We start from the raw sequence: 15,437 nt of genomic DNA, 5'->3' as shown, positions 1-15,437 counted from the left end.
AGAGAGAGCACGGCAGACGAGCGAATGAAAAGAGCAGAAAGAGAGAGAGAGAGAGAGAGAGAGAGGAGGAGAGGGGCGAAGCTGCTAGGGCGTGTTAAGAATGGGAGGGATCGGAGAGTATTTCAATAATCGATAGAGCGTGAAGTGAAGAGAGAGTGAGACACGGGGAAGGAGGGAGAGAGAGAGAGAGAGAGAGAGAGAGAGAGAGAGAGAGAGAGAGAGGAGCAGGATATCACAGTTCATTAGTCATAGCTGGTGACAACTAGAGACTGTAGCAAGAAGATTGTCACTGGGTCTTAATCAGATGAGAAACGATGGGATGCCAGTCGTTAATTCCAACAGCATTATACCGTCTATTGTCTGCCTCTGAAGGGGCTTATCGCAATCTCTCTACCTCCGACTGCTGCCGCCGCTACTCCCGCCTCTACGCCAGCAAACAAGCTGCCAGCAAACTCACCAGGGAAACTCTAAAGAGCTGGAGAGAAACTAAACTCTACCCTTTCTTTTTTTTTTTGCAAAGTCTCAGTCTCTCCTACTTCTTTTATTCCCCTCCTTCATCCAACCCCCTCCCCCCCACTGTCTCTGTCGGATGCTGCCTCCCTCACCGCATGCACACAGGAGCTGAAAAACATGCAATGCTACAGTAGCCCTCCGAGCTACACGGAAGCATCTCTCAGGCATAAACCAGGAAATCAATTCCTTCTTCTTAAGCAACCCATTAAAAGGCGCCAAGGAGAGTTAAGGCGCTTGCTCAAGCCATACCATTATGTCTAAGTATATTATATATGCTACTCCAGAGGAAACCTAAATGACCACACACCATTATAGAGGGAAGGGAGCCGTGCGCACGTGCAGTGAAGCTTTACGCTACTCACTTCCGCAAACTACTCACAAAAAATGCAAAGTTCCTAAAGCATCATATTCCCTCTCTTCTTTACCGTCTCGCTGTTACACAGACACAAATAAATACTGCAACGCCCTCCTTAAAATGCACATCTGCACTGTGTTCTCATCTCCCAGGGTCTGTTCCTGTCAGAACCGTGGCCCAAAACTCTCAGTCAGCCGGCTCAGCTGGGGACAGCCGCAGCCGACTCAAACAGCTTCCCTGCCCGGCTGGAAATGTGTTTACTGTATTTGTACCACTACGCTGCACTGCCTGCCTCATTCACCACGGCCTGACAAAACTTACAGTGGTCACGCTGCTGCCGCTGCGATGTGAGCATTGTGTAAATCCCGTCTGCGCACGGCCGCGTGCTGGCGTGCATCCCTCGGCGTGCAGCAATACAGGAGGAGGGGAGGGGAAAGGCGCAATCGAGAGGAGCAATTCCTGTGATGACATTTCAATGCACAGAGCAGAAGGCAATCTTCATTGAGGGGGTTTTTTTCCCCCATGTTTTGGCATGTTTAAAGATGGCTGGATGGACGACCACTGCATGAGCGTGTAGCCAATTTTGCTTAATGAATGGGTAAAATTCTAATACATGAGGCTTAAATTGTTTGTTGATGGTGGATTGTATTGGATACAGTTGGATGTCGGTGTTGGTGGCCATAATATCGTTACTAGATTTAACATTTTCAATGCGATTTCTAAAGTTATGTGCCTTTCAATCATCAAAACCTTTTTTTAGTCTCGAAAATAAATCTTTAAACACCTTTGCTGCTGAATATAAGCTGCCAGTGATACAAATAGTAAATAGAAAGTCCTGCTTCATTTCAAGGACAGCCCCAGAGCGCTTTATTCATTTATTGATATGTGTCCATTTTTTTTTTTTAATATAAAACAAGGAACGGCTGAAATAGAAATAAAAAAAAGAATGAAGAATATCAAGTATCTATCTTTTTTTGGGGAAGCCAAGCAAAGTTACAATGCTGATGAGATCTGATTTGAAATACTTTTCTTCACAGTATTCAAGGTGAAATGGGCTCAGACTTAAGATGCCTGGTCTGTTATGTTTACCTATATACGCACGCGTGTGCAGAAATAGAGAGGAAAGAATTCACTTCATTGAAAGAAACTTGCCAGGGACAGCCAGATGCATTTTGAAAATTTCGTCTCTCAATAACTATATCAACATCTTTTGTCCATCATGTTGACGGTTTTATCATTGTTCTAATCGCAAGGTTGTTGGTTCATTCTTCCATCTCCCGCTGACCGTTCGTCAGTGTGTCCTTGAGAAAGAGTGAGTGTGACTCAATACGTTCAGCGCTTTAGGACTGCCAAGGCAAAAAAAAAATCCATAACATATATGATTGTTGAATCTCTTGTATTGGCACAAGCATAAACATAATGCTCTATAACACAACCATATAAGCTGGCGGCTCCAGAAATCCAAATTTGCATCTATTCCGATGATTTTAATAATTATGACATGAGCGGTACACACCTTTATTTACTCCTCTTTACATAAATACGGTAAAATCCAACTGAACTGTGAATCATTTTCAATAGGTAAGAAATGTTTGTTGTTCTCGCCATGGCAACAAATGCTCAGCGTCCATGTTGCTCTTACTTCTCCACAGGTGCTCGAAAATATGCGACCAGAGGAAATAGGCTTATCCCTTTGTTTCCATATGTATCATGTGGCCACATGCTGCGGGTAATGAATTTTAAGAGATGGAGGGATGTATTTTCCAGCCCGTTCTGACCAATGCATCAACAATATGGCTCATTTGCAAACATGCATGGCAAACAGATTTCCCATTACCTACGAATGCGGCTGGGCGGCGTTCAGAAGAGTGTTTGTAGTTATGATTAAGCTATAGTCCGTGGACAGCATGTGTTTACGTTAGCGCGTGTCCCTTCTGGACATATTTGCGTGCTCTGAAGTGCAGACATGAGCGCTGGTGAGCTGCGACTACACGTGTGACTGTGTTTGAGGGTGGTGAGAGACAGGCTGAGACGGTGTCACTTAATGTGACAAAGCATCCCTGTGCCTACAATACACAGCACGACTGAGGCTCTGTGTGTGTGTGTGTGTGTGTGTGTGTGTGTGTGCCAGTAAGCGTACACTACAGCATGTGCAAAACACTGTGAAATAGTGTGGCCGAGTGTGTGCGTGCGTGCGGGGAGATGTTTGTCAATGAGCGAGAGGGAGGGAGAAGGAGCTTCTGCATCAGTTATTTGTCGGCAGTGCTGGTGTTTCACATGGCTGGAGAGAGCAGTCAGGAGGGACCGGACCACCTCCTCCCCGATGGCACACTTCCCTCACTGCACTCTGACTGACCTCACACCACACTGCACGCTCGCACAAGGACACACACACAAACATATAATACCGAGTGACTGTGTATTTTCAAAATTCAACTCAAGAGAACAGACGCAAGGTTGTTGTATGCGAATGACATGTACATATAGAAAGGTGTACAGACAGTGAGTGTCAGCGTGGCACCGTGGTGCTACAGCAAGGCATTAAAGTGGGTTTGATGTGCAGTGAGCAGCGGTGTTCAACAAACCAGAATAAATGGACACAGCTGTGGACCCCCTTCTCCTGAGGTCTTCTACAGCTTTTTGTGTTTGCTCATGCCTCATATATAACAGCAGCCTATTCGCCAGCATGCAGCTGCTGCATACAGCTCTCATCTTGCTGTCAGAAATATACGTTTCTTTTCTCCTGTCAATCGTCTTTAAAAAAAAAAAAAAAAAAAGGTAAAAAAAAAAAAGAATGTATGCAGCAGCACATCCTATACCACCGTACTGAAGTTCAAGGTGGCAGTGAATTCGCAGCATACTTTATTTTTCTTTAGCCGACTGGCTCAACATGTACCAAAGCACTTATAGTAAACTTCAATATAAATAGAGACAAATTCGCTGATGTAAATATACTGCAATTGCCAACGGTGACACCGGCTCTGAACTTGGCTGAGGCCTTGAGCAGCCGGCGAGCGGCTGGTAAAAACAGTATCTGAAAGTCTGCTTCATGCAATATGCAGGGGAACCGCATCTACTGCGAAGACAAGCTGCTCCACAGGTTTCGGGTAGAATATCCAAGGGGCTCATGGCTCGGGCTTTGATCAGGCACCAGAAAGTTGTCACTCTGACAGTGTATGAAAAGACTTCAACGAATTACTGACATTAAAAGGTCATCAAAAGTATTGAAAACATATTTTGATATGAAGTGTTTGAATATGTATGGTTGATATTTTCAAATGTATGTTTTAAAACATTGCTGTGTAAAACTTTTCTGAAACAAGCTCGAAAAAGATGCATTTTCACTTGAATAACTTGTACAAACTCATTAGTCGATGCTAAAAATACAATGTTATAGCACGTGAACCTACAGATTAAAAAAAAATCAGTAAATAAATACAAGAATTCTGCTGCTTTTAGAAATTTCTAAATCCAGAGTATTATTTCTCAGCTGTTTGTGCAGCACCCTGGCAGACAGCTTTATTTACATTTGCCAAATCTTATTTCACAGGAGTGAAATCTGTTCAGGAAGGGCTTTTAGAGAACCTGATTGGCATGTTTTTTTCATGCTGCCTTTGTGTTCCGCCGCTCAGTGCTGCTGGATTACAGCAGCGGGTTAATAGTAATACATGACGATTGATGCACATCAGCTTCAGATTGGAGGAAATCTTTAGTGATCAGGTGGGAAAGCCAGTAATTCGCGTCTAACGCTCATGGAGGTTATCAGTTCGTCGGAGTGGCCATTAGTCTTCACTATTCCTGGATAAGTCATTTTAATGTGAATAAACTCCTGGCAGCGTAACTGCAGCAATCATACTCAAACATTACAATAATAATAATAGATTCAGCACGGGGAGGAAATGACACAAACAAACAAAGTTATCTGTTAGACAAATCCATCAGCATCAGCAGCTTTGAAATTGGTTTTATCTCCAAAATGACTAATGTGCATTTGGATTAGAGGGCCTGTACAATCAGGAATGCATGTTAAATTTATTAATATATTCACCAAACAAACTCTGCCATCAAAAACAAGGGAGAGATTGAATTGGCAACATTTTCCCCGAGAGCAAAATGCAATTATCAAAGCTGTGTATGACAAAATAAATAAATAAGGAAGTAGAAAGAGTGCATGCTTGACAAGATGAATAATTTCCTTGCAGGGTTGAGGCATAAACTTCACTGGACTTCGCTTAATACTTTCCCTGCTTCCAGAGAGGGCTCCATTATGCCGAGATCCAACTCGTGGCCGGAGCTGAAAAGGTCACCCTCGTTGCCACAGTGGAGTCTAATTACCATGTATTAAATGGCTCGACCTCTCTTCATTTGCATCCACCTCTGTTCTTCCCCTGCCATTCTTTTCTCCAAAGTTGTTTTGGGCAAAGATCACTCTTAGCAATGCATGCGTGGGTCTCAAATGGAAGCTCCTTTGAGCTCAGGAGAGAATTAGTACCCGCTGTTCCCTCACAATGCTGACGCGCCGCATTCTGATGCACGCGCTGACTTTTATCATGAGCCCCAACTGTGAGCATGAACTACAGCAAACACAGTTTTTGGGAGTTCTTCTGCATTTCTGAGGTTCGGAGACGAAATCGGTGAAGCTCAGATGCTGGAGCAACATGTAAAACATACAGCAACCCTCGTGTCTGTATGATACAGATGTTTGTTTGATGAATTAGTGGGTGAATTGGAAATGTTACGCAGCAGAGGTATTACCACGATCGCTCGCAGCCACAAAACTACTGAACTTCGTGACGAGCTGCAGCCTCTCTGGGGACGCCGTGCTGCTAAGTGCTAAGCTAAGTGAAACAGGTCAACTCAAGAGTGGAACTTTTTCACACTTTCAGAGAAATCCAGTGTGTTTGTTATTTGCAAAACATGTTCCACCAGGACTTCCAAGAAGGAGGGAAAGGTTCTCAAGCTTTAACACGACAAGACCAACAATTTCACCAGCAATTATGGAAGAAGTTACATCCCGATCCTCTGATACTTTGCAGGAACAGCCCGTCCTTCACACCACAGTTGTAGACACCGCTTTAGATAGTGGACTAATGGACTTAATTCCAAAATTAGAAAGCTAAAATGGAGAGCAAAGTGCTGATGTCCCTGTCCCCTGCAAACGGCGTCCAGTTCCTCTCACAACTTCAACAGTCCATTCATCCACCTCCACACAGCTTCACCAACTTAAGGTTGGAGCAGCTCCCAGCTGATGGGTGAGGACAGGAAGCAGCCTGGAGAGGACAGCAGAGCATCACAGGGCCAACATCTCACACTCACAGGCCGTGTAGAGAACCATGACAGAACCAATGAAAGCACACCAAAAAGAGAGACCTGTAAGTCCAAAATGGACCCAACCACTACACCACTGTGAAGGGTCAAAACTGCTTTCAGAAAAAACAAATGGAACATTTCATTGTGGGGTTATCATAGCATTAGTAATTTATGCGATATAGTCTCATATTTATATTCAGTAAGAACATTTTTCACACAATGAATGTAGCCCCCCCCTCCATTGAAAAAGCAAGATGGCTGTTGCATGATGAATATTCTACAGCATCATATCTATTATGCAAAGGTTTTGGACAAAATAAGTAATGACTCGAGACCATTTAACCCCAACATAAAAAAATAACCTGAAGTGAATTTCTGGTATAACCACCTTCCATCTCCAACAGCTTCTTTTTTTCTTTTTCTTTTTTTCCTTTTCCTCTCACTGTTCAAGGTATTTGGCAGCAGGGTGTTTGACATATGTTAGAAAGCTTATTGCACCATCTCTGCGAATTCAGGCTGCCTCAGTGTCTTCCTGTCTCTGTCTGACTCACGACGTAGAGATCAGCACTCTGCGGGCACTCGCTGCACAATTCCTTCTTCTCCCTGAAGTTTACACTTTATGACCCCTGCAATATGTCTGAGGTCGTTATCATGCCGAAGAGCAACTGAGAGACTCATCCAACACCTCCCTGACTGTGTTATATGACAGATAAGTATATAGAATATTTAGTGCGCGTATTTAACAGATTAAATCCCTATTTTCTCTCTATTTGACTGCATGCCAATTGCTTTCTGCGCCGAGCCATCGTGCGGCCAGACTCAATATGACCGTCTGAGGGGGTAAATGCAGCAAAATTTAAAGGAGTTTCCCACCGTGTCCGAGTCCGCTCGGCGTCAACCGAGGATGTCAGTCAAAATAATGAACATCCTCGTAATAGCTTTGCTAAGTTGTCACTAAAAATTGTAATGGATACCTTGGCATTATTTAATATGAGCTATAACGCCCTGCCAATCCCTCCCCGAGTACCTGGAGCACCAGCGAGCGAGCGGAGCAACGTGACGGCTATTCAGACTGATTGAGCGTCAGCTGATTATGGATGCATTTGGAACCTATCGAGGGAAAAATCGGCCGGACGCGTGATTGATCTGTTTACGTCTCTGCCTCCGCTCCGCCATTAACCAAACGCGGACCAGAGAAGAAGTAAAGCGGCGCCATCAGCGACTGAAAACAACAATTGTTTATTCGACCAATTATGTCCAAACTGCTGAGACAGGTTGAAACACAGCGAGGGGTGGAGCCGTGGGGACGAGGCAGAGGTGGAACCGGGGGGTTCGCCGGGATAATAAAGCACATATTCACACAGCAAATCACATAGCCGGGAGCCATCTTCAGGGCAATAATGCAATAATGAAGAAATTCAATCAGCAACGCCGGCGGTGTCGAAACTACATGACGGTTGGACTCATCTAACGTGGGAGCGGAGCCTTTTAGCGGCGCTGTTTTTCTATTTATTACGGCTGAACGAAAATACAGACTTTACTAAAGCTTGTCCAGCCTGCTAAAGAAATCCAAACTGAGCCCAGACCCAGAGTAAATATGAATTTAAAAGTATTGATTACTGCACTGCGCACAGTACACAGCTCTTTGGAGGCCACTTGATCGGCTCGCTGTCTCTTATTGTTCACGGAGCTGAATGGAGGCTTTGAGCGAAACTCGGCGACTGGCACTCGGGCCAAAGGCGGCGGCGGAGTTGAAATTAGAGCGGTCCCCGTTTAAAAATCCCAGAATTGCCGCAGCCGAATGAAAATACGCACGCTGTTCGCCGTTATTACTTGTCACAAGGAAGCAATAAGTGGGAGCGATTTACAATAGGCAGAGTAATACCTGCTAATATACTCGCCTTCCATGGGGCTTTTAGGCGGGAAATCTTCCTATAAAAGAACTTCCACATTTCTAAATGACTGTGATATGAGCAGTTAGTGGAGCACAGTGGATTTAATCAACCATCGAGCTGAGGTCTGGGCGAAACACTGGCAGTTGTATATTTGAAAGACAGAGTTTAAGCTCACCGCATTGTGGTGGCAGATTTGAATTAATGGCGTTCTGAAATTCCTTCCCAGACACTAAAACCTTGAAACAGTTTTCTTTGTACTCTTAAAAATCAAATAAATAATGAGGCAGTAATATAAAGCAGTGAGAGGCGAACACAGCAACATAATCAGCATTCAATATTAAATGTAATGTTGCAGTAATGAAATTAAATGACTTGCGTTCAACATAATGTTGTAGTTTAAAAAAAACAAAACATTCACTGTGCGGAAACTTCCAGTCTGGCTTCATCTTCTCTCTGCAACTGGATGTAGCTTCGCTAAATAATATATAATTAGATTATAAAGTCATCAATGCTGCACCTGGTGCGACTTAGGCCCTGTACTAATATTAAAAATGTGTTGCATTAGCAACATTTCAGAAGAACTGTGTTCCCCAATCTTCATGGAGATGGAGTCAGAGTGCTTTCGAAAAGTTCCACCTTGTGAGCGGTTTTCAAAAACGAGTGAGCTCAGTGGCTCAGTGCACCATTTTCATGTAGAAAAAAAAAAAGAAAAAAAGAAAAAACCACCAAGAAAGTTTTCAATAGAAAACTTTGTGTAAATGAGACTTAAGGCCTTCAAAGCTCGATCTGAATGTAGAAATATATTGGCATGCAGAGAATGGGAAAAGTGCATAGAAACATTTTAATGGAATTGAATTCATCTATACAGTGCCCGATAACAATAAAGCTGATATACTGCGCCGTCCTGGTCTCAGCCTGGTGTACATGTTAGATAGTCTCACACTGTTTTGTTTCCCTTTCCGCTTCTTCTTCAAACCTGGTTTCTCATGGTCATTTCTCTAAATGACAGGGAAATATTATCATGGGCCCAGGGATTGACATTACCTCTGGAGACTGAACCCTATCTGCTTCCTGCAGTTCTATCCCGGCTCTCCGGTGTATTCCTGAGAAACACTCATTTTCCCCCGGCTCCGTTGAACCCGCGCAACATACTGACATTTAAAAGGTGCACATCTTAGCATGGCTTCGCCTCCTCATTATTTCCCTCCACGATTTACACGCCGAAGCAAGGAAAAAAAAAAAAAATCTTAAAATGCAAGAAAATGCTGCTATTTTTCTTCCCCGCGTGTTGAGCCGCAAAGGGATTCCTGCGTTAATTAGAACTGTTACAGTGGCTGCTCTAAAGGCCGGGCCCCAGCCACTGTGGCGGCCGCGGCGACGGCGAACGGAAAAAAAAAAAAAAAAAAAAAAAAAAAAAGGGGAGCACTTCTTTTTTTGTGTGCGCCACACACAATGAAAAATGCACGGCGGTGAAAGGCAGTTGACGCCATCCATTATTTCTGTTGCGCTTTATGAATATCTCAGGAGATGAAAGAAATCGGGCTTGAGGGAGCAGCAGATGGAAAAACTCCATCACATCTCGAGAGGTGCAAACATCCGACTCACCCCCCCACTCACCCACTCACTCCCACCACCCCTCGCACGCCGGAGTACACTAGTCATGCACAGGTGCAGACGCACACAGGGTTTTTCAATTTGCAATCAGACTCAGCATGGTGAACTCTCCACGTTCGCTTCCACTGTCCCTTGTATTTGGCATCAAAGTTCCGCCCCGCCATAAAAGCCAAATTCTCTATGACACGGTGGAGATTGCTCTGTCGAAAATGCAATCAGCCAAAGCCGCCTCAAGTGCTGATGAATTACTGTGGCTTAGGGAAAGACAATGACTTGTCAGTTTTTGCACCGATTGGCTCCGTGGAGGGACGGGCACTCGGGGGTGTTGGGGGGTGGGGGCGGGGGCGGGGGCGGGGGCGGGAGGGGACTGAGGAGAAAGTCACAACGCAGGACACATCCTCAAAAGTCTTACCGGGATGACATCTGTGAACGGGGAGGTGACTGTGCAGCGAAACTCATTAAAGCGGCCAACCCTCTGCGGGGAGCGATATGAGCTCACATATTAAATATTTCTGCAATGTGTGCAGAAAAACACTCGATTTGTCACAGTTTTGTAAACATTTTTTCTCTCAAAGTCCCCGCCGTCCCACCTTTATCTTAGCAGATTCCCAAAGCACTCCTGTGGAGCTTAACGCACTGTTTATATTAAAAGAAACTTTTATCCAAGAATAAATCCAGCCTTAACTTGCAATCAAGTGCGATTTGGTCTCAATTCAGTACAAACTCCTAAAAGTTAAACTTCTTGCTCCCATTTATCACATGAAACTCGCATATCGCATTAATATTGGCAGAAAGGAGCGACTTTTAAATCATATGACTTTGTTTGCTTGAAAAAAATTGAGTGATCCTAAAATATCTGCCCGTTTCAATTTTCAGTTCAGTTTTATTTATGTGGTGCCAATTAGCACCTAACATTCAGATGAAATACAGACCAAAACAAATGTCTGCGCAGTGTTACAGAGGAGAAACTCACGGGGTTCACAGTCGCACGATAACGTCTCCGTTTTCATATTTGTATGCTCTGTCATGATGCTTATCAGTCAGTGAGGAAATATTTGCGAATGCACGGATTTGTATGTGCATACCTAAATTCCAATGTGTGTTATTTGTGTTGTCTGCCTCCCGAGACATGTTTGTGCTTCCAGGGACCTGTAAATGTCACAGTCCTCACTATCACCTCCGCCGGGCTTCTCGTTCCACATCTTTTTATCTTATGCAATTGGATTTTGCTACTCTCCCGCAGGATTTCCCTTCAGCGTTACACCGGCAGACTTGCATATGTCAGGTGTTTCAATCTTTACTGTCTTCTTAGCGATATGAAATAAACGAAGTAAAGCTCAGTGGCTATAAACGTAACGTTACAGGATCTGGTTTGACAAAAGAGAGTTAAGGAAAAAGACCTTTAGCTAGTTAGGAAAGCGCCAATCTTAATACTTATATCTACTATTTAGCCTAATGAGAGGTTCATCTGGGGTGAAGACATTTACAAGTCCTGGTAAAACACCAAATCCACATGCACATAAAACCACACACACCATTTTGGGACTACAACAGGCCTATAAAAACCCAATTTTACCACGACGAAATGCCCAAACAGAATGTGGAAAACATCTGCTTTTGACTGGTCTGAGGTTAGTAAAGAGAACGAGAGCAAAACAACAAACAGGCGGCTAATGTCGTCCAGGCCTCTGCGAACTGTGCTGATTACAAATGAAGAGAGATCATCAGGTTAAGAAGGAGCCGTCTGTAAAGTTCAGACAACATATTTTTTCATTAAAAAAAATTAAAACCGAGCGATCGATCCTTTCTGTCGACATCGAAACCCTCCATGTTTGATGCCTGCCATGCCACGTTTTCTTTTCCAGCACTTGTTCTTCCTCCCATGCCGTTGTTCCCCGATCCATTTTTATTTGCCAATTTCACTTGTCCTCTTCTCATCCCCGGCGTCCTCAGTTACCCAAAAGGGTTCCTGCAGGCAAAGATAATTGAAAGTTTCCACACGCTCACACATGGGGCGCCGCTCGAAGGCAGAAACCAAAAGAGGCAGCATGTAAATATTGGACGTAAACCGTCGCCGACACAGTGGAGTCGTGAAGCCGTGACACCTTTTAAACCGCGGCTACATCGACTGACTACTATTTACCCTCTCAGCCGATGCGCCGGTCAATAGCGGTTGTGGCTTCTACGGGCTGAGGAGCGCACGCTAAAAATGGAGAAGATTAAGAAGGACAGGAAATTACTGTTAAATTCTGAAGCACAGTTTATCCATCGTTTTTGGTGGGTTTTTTTTTTTCTTTTTTTACAAGTTTTATTGAACTCTAGAGGGTGGAACGCTAATTGCAGCAGTGAAACAAAAGTCACAAATTGCTCGAACTCAAAAACAAGCAACGTTTTTTTCCACTTGAAACGTCGTATAAAAGGAGTCTTATAGTTGCCAACTGGTGTTGATGCATGAGATATTTCAGCATCCTTTTTCTGAAACGGGAAAACAGATTGTATGCCAGTGGGTGACAAGTTATTTTCCCCTTTTAAGTCTGAAATTGAAAAAAAAAAAAAAAAGAAGCAAGCAAGCGCTGATTAGTGCAGAAAAAAAATGTTCACTCATTTAGATAATGGGAAAAAAAAAAAAAACCCTGACATTTCACAAGCACATATTGATTTTATTAACACAAAGATTTGCAAATGCGCAAAGTTCTAACGCAGCCAATAGCGGGGCTTCCCCTGACCGTCCACTTACACATGGCAATAAATAGCGCCGCTGTTGGCGATGCGCAAGTCTGTTTAAAAATGGATCTTTTCTCTGTTGAATCCCTTTAAAAATGGATGAAGCTGAGGGGTTCACCGGGAGTTGGTTTCGTTTCCAAGCCCCATTCAACATCAGCTGGAGAGCAGAAACGGTCCAAATCTACATGGAGCGATACAAGGAATCTGCCTGTTACTTGACCTCCATTTCCCGTAAGTTCAGTAGAAAAAAAAACAATCACATATCATCCCCGCGCGGTAAAGTGCTGACTCGCCCACGCCGGCCCTGTCAACCCTCATTCAGGGTAATTCACGGGGGTACGGGCACATTCCCCGCGGTTGAAGAAAACACACACTTGGTAGGTGGTGCGTTTCCAGGGCACAGGCCTGGAAACGGTCATTAAATAATGATGGGCCGAGCCGAGCCGGGCCGCCGCAGCCTTAGTGCTCATCGCCGCCGGGTTCACGCAGAGGGCAAGGCTCCTCTTCGGTTACGGGACCGGATCAACGTCGCTTCGTATGACCCCCCGCAAGCACCACCTCAAAAAACTCAGACACACACACACACACACACACACACACGACCACGTGCATCGCTCACCTCACTTTAACCCCATCGGCTCGCCGCCGCGGAGGTGAGGTCAGATCACGGTCACCGAGCACGCTGACGTGTCGCAGCCGTACAGGATCAGCTCTTCTCGGTTTTTTTTTTTTTTTTTTTTTTTTTTTTTTTGGAAAAGGCTATCTGTCATGTCTCCTTTTCTTTTTTTTGGGGTTTTTGTTTGGTGAGGATTCATGTTGGTACACTCTCCTCTCTGAGTGGGTGTGCGTAAGCTGGTTATGTGAAGGTCACCAGGCAAAGCATATGAAAGGGAAGTAGCCTTTTGAGCTCTTATCGACCGATAAGAGTGTGTGTGTGCGTGTGTGTGTGTGTGTAGCCAGTCACTATGGTGCAGCCCATCGCAGCGCTCGACTCAAGGAGCCAATGAAACACAATTGCGACGGGGCACAGATTAGCAGATCTGTTCTTGATGTTTGGTTTCCTCTCGCGCTCATTCTATTTTTTTTTTTTTTTTTTCCCTTCGTCTTCTTTCCTCTCTCAAGATCTCACAGTGGAAAGCACACATTTCGATAGCAAGTCCACAGTGTGGGGGCGAGACGAGTTTGGTTCTTCCTGCCACACAAATATCCAACCAGCCAAACTGTGTCGCTGTGTACTTATCACACATCCAGGCGATCTAAGACCACAGTTGGTGAAATTTTGTGTTATTACTCTTGTAAAAACTAATTAATTCATCCGTTCTTCCAGCATGACACAAGGGTTGCTCCAACACTCGAGACTGAAATATCTACGCTACGACCGAGTGAATGAGTTTTTAGGATCGCTTTAAATTTCAATTATAGAAATGAAAAGTGTAAAAAAAAAAGGATGGCCAAACTCTTGTTGTTGAATGTCAATCTTAAATAAACTGAGTTATGAATGTCGGATAAATCAAAAGATTTGAAATGAACAGAATTGAGTGTAAGCACATTTTCTTCACAAAGGATTAATAGGAGATCATACTGAATTTATTTCCTTAAAATAAAACTCAGCCGGAACAGTTCACTACTGGCAACTTTTTCTAAATGTATTTTTTTCTTTTTTTTCACTAAACTAAGTCAAAATTCGGAGTTATTTTTAGTTTATCCCCTAATCCGGTGCATTTGGCCCCAGAACGATTTCCTTTCATTAGTGCATTATGGGTAAACAGTCATTGTTTAATAGTCATCCAAAATGTTAAATGATGCAAAAACAAGCCTCTAGGATTTTCTAACTTATCTTATTTAGGCCATTTGGAATTTGTACAGCTTGCAAATCAATGATCAATTAATTTCCTGCCACTGCGCTGATGTGTCTCTTTGTGCTCGGCGCCCCGTCCGCCGGCGGCCGGCGGCCCCCGAGGCAGACATCTTGCTCACTCGACACATAACCAGCGAGACGCGAATCAGTGGAGTGATGAATGACTTCCAACACACTGTGGACTCAGCAAATGTTAAATATTCTCATTAGCTGGTTGAGAGATCACTCGCGCGCGCGCACACACACACACACACACACACACACGCAGGGACAGCACTGCTCCCGCCCTTAACGGTCTGAGCCCGAGGCGGTCCAAAACAACCCCAACCACTCCGCTTTCTTCTCCACCAGCCTTCATCGCCCCTCTTCTTTTCCTGTCTTCGTGTGCTCCCGGCGGCGGCGGCGGCGGCGGGGGCCTTCAGGTGCTGGGGCGGCGGGCTATATTGGCGCCGGAGCTGTCACACACGTCTCTGTCAAAGCAGAAGCAGCGGGGCACAGGAGGCCGACTGACATCCGATCCCTTGGAAGCGACGCTCCTCCGTGGGAAGGCCGGTCCCAGTTGTTAGCACGAGGTTCAGGATTAACAGAACCAGCTGTCTTTAGAGAACGCTGCGACTTCACTGCAGCCATATCAGCTATCCCTACAACTTCGACTAATTGCTCTGAAACCATTAAAGGAAAATGGAAATGGGGAGGCTCAATTGTTTCTTTTGTTCATTTTCTTTTTTTTTAAACGAGCTTCAATTTGTGTTTGAGCTTCTATCTTTTCCCCGTCCTGAAGAGAAACAGGTAAGACGACATTTGGCTCCATTTTTCCCGCTAACAACGAGCCGTCTTAGAAGAAAGGGTCGAGGATAAGGAGAGAGAGGAGCGGGACAGGCGAGCAGAGCGCCCGGCTCGGGGCAGAGGTGGCTTTCGGCCATCCGTCTCCGGTTTCAGGATTCAGAGAGTGCTGACAGGTCTGGGTCCCGAGGCGCAGGCCTGTGGGCCGCGACCAGGGATACCCAGACAAACCAAGAGCTGTCACTCAAGATGGAGCGGCCAGACAGAGGTGCAGGGGATGGGAAAACAGCTCGGCCAGACACCAAGGGGGAGTGTGTCTGTGTGTATTCTTATACCTACGTCTGTGTGTGTGTGTGTGTGTGTGTGTTACAGAAGTCAAAGTAAA

The 15,437-nt window shown here is 44.7% G+C and overlaps 1 protein-coding gene and 1 long non-coding RNA gene across 2 annotated transcripts in view; one reads left to right on the top strand and one right to left on the bottom strand.

Moving 5' to 3' along the window:
• Positions 1 to 15,437, bottom strand: part of klhl29 (kelch like family member 29) — a 223,042-nt gene that overhangs the window by 167,152 nt on the left and 40,453 nt on the right. The gene's annotated exons all lie outside the window — the stretch shown is intronic.
• On the top strand, positions 9,643 to 10,087 carry LOC115401606 (uncharacterized). Its single transcript, XR_003932966.1, has 2 exons — positions 9,643 to 10,009; positions 10,051 to 10,087. It is a non-coding gene; the product is annotated as an uncharacterized LOC115401606 (long non-coding RNA).

This window comes from Salarias fasciatus, chromosome 15 (assembly GCF_902148845.1).
Source record: "Salarias fasciatus chromosome 15, fSalaFa1.1, whole genome shotgun sequence".
Taxonomy (NCBI): domain Eukaryota; kingdom Metazoa; phylum Chordata; class Actinopteri; order Blenniiformes; family Blenniidae; genus Salarias; species Salarias fasciatus.
The sequence above is the reverse complement of the archived record's forward strand: the minus strand, read 5'-3'. Positions and strand labels throughout refer to the sequence as shown.